Consider the following 7,840-nt stretch of genomic DNA (forward strand, 5'->3'; position numbering starts at 1 on the left):
GGCATCCCTACTACCCTAAGCCAGACAAACTCTTCCAGCAGCTGGAGAAGGCACCTCTTAATCGCCAGAACCCCACTGAACCGGTAGCAGCAGAAGAAAGAGTCCAAACCCTGCAGCCACTTCCTAGCACTGCTGCACTGCCCCGAAGCTTGACGAAGCTGTGGTGGGCAGTGCTCAAGTGTTTCCCTGGCACCTCTTCTACCCTAAACTGGCTGATCTGTTCAGGCATCCGGAGAAAGCAACTTGTTGAGCTCCCAGCGCTCTGCTGAAGCAGAAGCAAGTGGGAGAGGATCCGAACCCAAGAGCTTCTTTCCCACTCCACTGAGCCACTCCTTAGCATGAAAACACTGCAGAGGACAGCCCTGGTAGTAAACTCAGTCTTCCCCCCTGCCCTAACTGGGCAAGTGGCCTCGAAAGCTGAATTTATAAGGGTGGAAAGTTGAGAGTGGTGCTTCATTCGGCAGCTTTCTCACAAGTTTGAACCTGAGGGGTATCTTGCTACACTCAGTGGTTTGCGTTCTGTGCCCAGAGAGTAGAGCCTGTCATAGCAAGGTAGATAAGCAAAGGAGGCTGCTAGTCCTGAAGACTCGAAGAACCCTTGGGAAAGGTGATACACAAGCAGAACACATCCTCCTCAGGTCTCCCATGGATCATTCCTTTGGAACCCAAGTACACAGCCTATAATTGACTTCCAGCACCTCTGGTCCTCAAAAAAGTATCCAGATGAGGAAGAACCAGTGAAAAACTTCAGGAACCATGAAATATCAGAGAGAAAATTCACCTCCAAAAGAAAATAATCATTCTCCACCAACAGACACCAATTTACATGATATGATTAAACTAACAGATGAAGAATTCTGAATATGGAGTGTTAGAAAGCTCAACGGAATTGAAGAGAAAATAGAATCCCAACATAGAGAAACCACAAGAACAATCCAGGAAATGAATGAAAAATTCTCCAAAGATATAGAGGTAATTCAGAGAAACCAAGCAGAAATTCTAGCAATGAAGGAAACATTCAAGGAACTCCACAACACAGTGGAAAGCCTCAAAAACAGGATAGATCATGCTGAGGAAAGAATCTCAGAGCTTGAAGATTATACCTACACACTAAACAAATCAGAAGAAGAAAGGGTACACAGAAACAAGAGACAAGATCAAAGCTTACAGGAAGTATGGGATTATGTAAAAAAGTCAAACCTCAGAATGATTGGCATTCCAGAAGGGAAAGAGGAACACTCACTAGGGTTGGAAAACTTATTCTACGGCATACTGGAGGAAAATATGCCGGGCCTAGCTAGAAATCTGGATACCCAAATTCAAGAAGTGCACAGAACCCCTGGGAGACACAATGCAAATAGGCAATCGCCTCGTCATGTGGTATTAAGTTGACCAAAGTAAATGTGAAAGAAGCAATCCTCTGTACAGCAAGGCATAAACAACAAATAACCTACAAAGGAAAGCCTATCAGACTAACCACAGACTTCTCATCTCAAACCTTACAAGCCAGGAGGGAGTGGGTGCCTAACCTTAATCTTCTAAAACAGAACAGAGCCCAACCTAGAATACTTCATCTGGCAAAATTAAGTTTCATCTATGAGGGTGAAATAAAATCCTTCTCAGACAAACAATCACTGAAGGAATATGCAAAGACCAGACCAGCACTACAGGAAATTCTCAGACCTGCCTTCCACAGTGAACACGGCAATAGGCACTACTCAAAATAAAATCCACAAAGAATTAAAGTCTAGATCTAGAACTTCATGACGACTCACTCTCTAAGTCAAAGCAACAGGACTTCACCCATCAATATGAATGGAAATCTTCCTGTAATTTCAATCCTCTCAATAAATGTAAATGGTTTAAACTGTCCTCTGTAGACACATAGGCTGGCAGAGTGGATGAAATTCCACAAGCCTAGTATTTGCTGTCTACAGGAAACACACCTAAACCATAAAGATGCCTCCCGGCTGAAGATCAAGGGATGGAAAACTATCATCCAAGCAAACGGAAGTCAAAAGAAAGCAGGGGTTGCTATATCATTCACAGACAACATTAGTTTTAAAGTAACAAAAGTTAAAAAGGATAAAGAAGGCCACTTCATAATGGTAAAAGGGAAGATCCAACAAGAAGATCTAACAATTCTTAATATTTATGCTCCCAATTCAGGAGCACCCAATTACATAAAGCAAATCTTGTCAGAGCTAAATTCTATCCTAAACAATACTGCCATAGTAGCAGGGAACTTCAATATACCACTAAATGAACTACATAGATCCTCCAAAGAGAAATTAAGTAAAGAAATAAGGGACCTAATCAAAGATATTGAAAAAAAAATATCTGACAGATCTATACAGAACATTTCACCCAAATAAAGTTGAATTTACATTCTTCTCAGCAGTTCATGGACCCTTCTCAAAAATTGATCCCATACTAGGCCACAAAGCAGATCTCAGAAAATTCAAGAAAATAAGAATAATACCCTGTGTCTTCTCTGACCATAGTGGTATAAAATTAGAGTTCAACTCTAACAGAAATACACACCACATCACTAAGTCATGGAAACTAAACAACCTACTGTTGAATGACTATTGGGTCAAGGAGGAAATTCAGAGAGAAATCAAGAATTTCTTCGAACAAAACAACAATGGAGCCACATCTTACCAAAACCTTTGGGATACAGCAAAAGCGTATCTGAGAGGCAAACTAATAGCAATAAATGCTCACATCCAAAAAACAGAAAGATTAGACACCAACAACCTAATGAATAGACTCAAGGAATTGGAAAAAGAAGAGCAAACCAATTCCAATCCTGGCAGAAGAAAAGAAATATCTAAGATAAAAGCTCAACTAAATGAAATGGAGAATAAGAGAACTATATGGAAGATCAACAAAACCAGAAGCTGGTTTTTCAAAAAGATCAACAAAATTGACAGCCCTCTGGCTAGGCTGACAAGAACTCAAAGGGAAAGGACTCTAATAACCTCAATAAGAAATGAAAAAGGAGAGATCACAGCAGACTCCACAGAAACACAAAACATTATGTTTGACTACTATAGAAATCTATATGCCCAAAAACTGCAGAATGAAGATGAAATGGACAGATTCCTGGAATTGCACAACCTCCCTAAGTTCACCCAGGAGGAAAATGAGTTCCTGAACAGACCAATCACAAGCTCAGAAATTGAAGCAGTAATTAAAATCCTCCCCAAATGGAAAAGTCCCAGGCCAGATGGCTACACCCTGGGGTTCAACCAAACATTCAAGGATGAACTCGTACCTATACTACAGAAACTATTCCACACCATTGAGAAGGATGGTACCCTTCCTAACTCATTCTACGAAGCCAATATCACCTTGATACCAAATCCAGGAAAGGATGCAACAAAAAAAGAAAATTATAGACAAATATCCCTCATGAATACAGATGCAAAAATCCTAAACAAAATTTTAGCAAATAGAATTTAGCAGCACATCAAAAAGATAATCCACCATGACCAAGTGGAGTTTATTCCTGGCATGAAAGGCTGGTTCAACATACACAAGTCTATAAATGCAATCCACTTCATAAATAAAGCCAAGAACAAAGACCATATGATTCTGTCAATAGATGCAGAAAAAGCATTTGATAAAGTCCAACATACCTTTATGATATAAACCCTTAACAAAATAGGCATAGATGGCACATACCTTAAATTTATCAAATCCATCTATGACAAACCAATGGCTAACATCATTCTAAATGGGGAAAAATTGAAATCATTCCTGCTTCGAACCAGAACTAGACAAGGATGCCCACTTTCTCTTCTCCTTTTCAACATACTACTTGAAGTCTTAGCTATAGCAATCAGGCATGAGAGGGGTATTAAGGGCATCCAAGATGGGTCAGAAGAGATCAAACTCTCACTCTTTGCCGATGATATGATATTATATCTAGAAAACCCCATGGACTCATCCAAGAAACTCCTAGATCTGATAAATGAATTTGGTAAAGTTTCAGGGTACAAAATCAATATACACAAATCAGAAGCTTTCATATATGCCAAAACCCATCAAGCAGAAACTCAAATCAAAAACGCAGCTCTTTGCCTTATCTCCCGCGAGAATGAAGACCATTCTCAGCAATCAGACTGTTGACATTCCAGAAAATGTGGACATCACTCTTAAGGGACGTACAGTTATCGTGAAGGGTCCCAGAGGAACCCTGCGGAGGGACTTCAATCACATCAATGTAGAACTTAGTCTCCTTGGAAAGAAAAAGAAGAGGCTCCGAGTTGACAAATGGTGGGGAAATAAAAAGGAACTGGCTACTGTTTGCACTATGTGTAGTCATGTACAGAACATGATCAAGGGTGTCACACTGGGTTTTCATTACAAGATGAGGTCTGTGTATGCTCACTTCCCCATCAACGTTGTTATCCAAGAGAATGGGTCTCTTGTTGAAATACGAAATTTCTTAGGTGAAAAATACATCTGCAGGGTTCGGATGAGGCCAGGTGTTGCTTGTTCAGTATCTCAAGCACAGAAAGATGAGTTGATCCTCGAAGGAAATGACATTGAGCTTGTTTCAAATTCGGCTGCATTGATTCAGCAGCCCACAACCGTTAAAAACAAGGATATCAGAAAATTTGGGGATGGTATCTATGTCTCTGAAAAACGAACAGCTCAGCAGGCTGATGAATAAGATCTAAGAGTTGTCCAGCCACATGAAGACACCACATGATTACTAAGATGTATTTGTAATTTTGATGGTGCAATAAAAGAGCTGTTGGTCTGGGGGAAAAAAACGCAATATCCTTTACTATAGCTCCAAAGAAAATTAAATATCTAGGAATATATCTAATGAGAGATACGAAAGATTTATATAAGGAGAACTATGAAACACTAAAAAAAGAAATTGCAGATGATTTAAACAGATGGAAAAATCTACCATGCTCAGGAAGAATCTACCATGCTCCTACCATGCTAGGAAGAATCAATATTGTTAAAATGTCAATATTACCTAAGGTGATCTACAGAATCAATGCAATTCCCATCAAAATACCACCAGAATTCTTTACAGATCTAGAAAAAATAATCCTTCACTTTGTATGGAACCAGAGAAAACCACACATAGCCAAAGCAATCTTAAGTAAGAAAAACAAACTGGGAGGGATCAGTCTTCCTGACTTTAAGCTGTACTATAAGGCAATAACAGTAAAATCTGCCTGGTACTGGCACAAGAACAGAAACATCGATATCTGGAATAGATCTGAGATTCCAGAAATCAAACCATCTGTATATGGTAACCTAATCTTTGATAAAGCAGACAAAATATACTATGGGGAAAAGATTCTCTTTTCAATAAATGGTGCTGGGAAAACTGGTTAGCAATATGCAGAAAAGCAAATCAGGACCCCAACCTCTCACCCCTCACAAAAATTCACTCAAGATGGATAACAGACCTAAACCTAAGACACAAAACTTTAAGAATTCTAGAGGAAGATCTTGGGAAAACCCTATCAGATATTGGTCTAGGCAAAGAATTTATGAGGAAGACCCCCAAGGCAATCACCACCACAGCTAAAATAAACAAATGGGATCTGATCAAATTAAAAAGTTTCTGCACTGCCAAGGAAACGATAATTAAATAGACAACCCACAGAATGGGAAAAATATTTGCTCTCTACACTTCTGATAAGGGACTAATAACAAGAATCTATCTAGAACTTAAAAGAGTAAACAAGAAAAAATCAAACAATCCCATCAAGATATGGGCAATGGAAATGAACAGAAACTTCTCCAAAGAAGACAGATCAATGGCATGCAAACATATAAAAAATCTTCAACATCTCTAATCATTAGAGAAATGCAAATAAAAACCACAGTGAGATAACACCTAACCCCAGTGAGAATGGCCTGTATCACGAAATCCCAAAACAACAAATGCTGGCGAAGATGCGGAGAGACAGGAACACTCTTACACTGCTGGTGGGACTGCAAATTAGTGCAACCTTTGTAGAAAAGAATTTGGAGATTCCTCAAACAACTAAAAATAGAAATACCATTTGACCCAGCAATAGCATTGTTGGGCATCTATCCAAAAGAACACAAGTCACTCTATTATAAAGACATCTGCACCCAAATGTTTATAGCAGCACAATTCACTATTGCATGGACATGAAAACTACCCAAGTGCCCGTCAACTCATGAATGGATAACTAAAATGTGGTATATACTCACAATGGAATATTACTCAATCCTAAGAAACGATAGTGAACTAGCACTGTTTATGCTATCGTGGATTAAGCTTAAGCCTGTAATACAAAGCAAGATGACACAAGACCTGGAAAATGGGCTACACATCTACTCACCATCAAATTGGTCCTGACAGCCTAAAACTATGGTGTTCAAATAATTGTAGTGTTCAACAGGGATCTGGGCGGGGGAGACCCACATCTTAAGGATGTAATGAGCATTGTAGGAGGGAAAGGATTACCTCTATCCCTTTTTAGGGAGAGGCAAAGAAACACACTGTAACCAAAATATCTTTACAAAAAATTTTTTTTTGTTAATGGGAGGTAAAAAGGTGGAAGGGGGGAGAAGGGGAAGGGTACCCACTTTCATGGTGGGTGCAAGGTGCACCACTTGAAGACTGGACATGCTTGAAGCTCTGGCAGAGCAGGGTGGTGATGGGGGCAGGGGCAAAAAATGTAACCCTAACAATATTTGTACCCACAGAATTTGGGAAAAATAAATTAATTAATTAAAAAAAAACTTTTATTGAGTCACAGGAACTACAAGCTAGGTTGGAAGAACTTATTTTATCAATATTTCAAGATCAAAGAGGTCAGAACAAGGGAAAAATAAAATTATTTTTTGACTGTAAAAAAAAATACTCTGCGGACAAGTCATCTAGTTTAATCTTGAGCATAGAATACTTAATACAAATACTATATTTATGTAGCCATTCATTTTCCTAACAATGACTAATCATAACCCCAGGAAGTCAATCAAAGTACTCCATCAAGTATAGCCACTGGCCAACCCTCTATCTCCAGTGGAAATATTGAGACTTTTTCTATTTTTAATATTTTTGCTCATTTTATACATGAATGTCTGTTTGTATCAGTGTTTTCTATCTTAAACCAAATATATAAGAATGTAATGGCCATAGCAAAGTCTGGTCAGCCTGGTCATTTCAATCATTTTAATTTAACAAATGAATTGGAACAGCAACTTAATGATCTGATTTAAGCTACTCAGCTGGGTTGGAATTCAGAAAACGTGAGAACACATGACCTTTGGTTGCATATGTGTGGCCCATACCTATTTAAAAGGATAGGGTAAACCAGAAAAGCTATAATTCAAAACGTGGGATGGAAGAACGACTTTATCACAAGAAAATGTTTTGCTCTCAGCTGTTGAAGGCAGGGGAGGTGCTTCTGGAGAAAGACAAAATACAATCAGAGAGATAGAAGAAAATCTCCTGGCAATGTTCAGAAAAGAAGATAATACATTTCCAATTAAAGACACAGAGGTGTTCATTCATTTGTTTAACAGAACTACTCTGTGCCAGAAACCATTTTAAGTACTGGGAATACAGCAATTAACAGCAACAAAAAAAAGGGTGGTTGGATGTGATATCAGAGAAATGACCAAGAGGAAGATCATGTCAGACTCAGGCACAAATTCTTTTTTTGTTGTTGTTGTTTTTTGGGGGTTTTTTGTTCTTTGTTTTCTATTTCAGCATATTATGGGGGTACAGATATTAAGGTTTCAATAAATGCCCATTTCCCCCCATCCCCCCACAAGTCTGAATCTCCGGGATGACCTTCCCCCAGATGGTGTACATCTCACT

The 7,840-nt window shown here is 38.9% G+C and overlaps 1 pseudogene; it reads left to right on the forward strand.

Annotated features, from left to right (window-relative positions):
* Positions 1 to 4,086: 4,086 nt before the first annotated feature.
* LOC105861533 (large ribosomal subunit protein uL6 pseudogene) lies at positions 4,087 to 4,770 on the forward strand (annotated as a pseudogene).
* Positions 4,771 to 7,840: the final 3,070 nt, after the last annotated feature.

Source organism: Microcebus murinus, chromosome 10, assembly GCF_040939455.1.
Source record: "Microcebus murinus isolate Inina chromosome 10, M.murinus_Inina_mat1.0, whole genome shotgun sequence".
Classification (NCBI taxonomy): Eukaryota; Metazoa; Chordata; class Mammalia; order Primates; family Cheirogaleidae; genus Microcebus; species Microcebus murinus.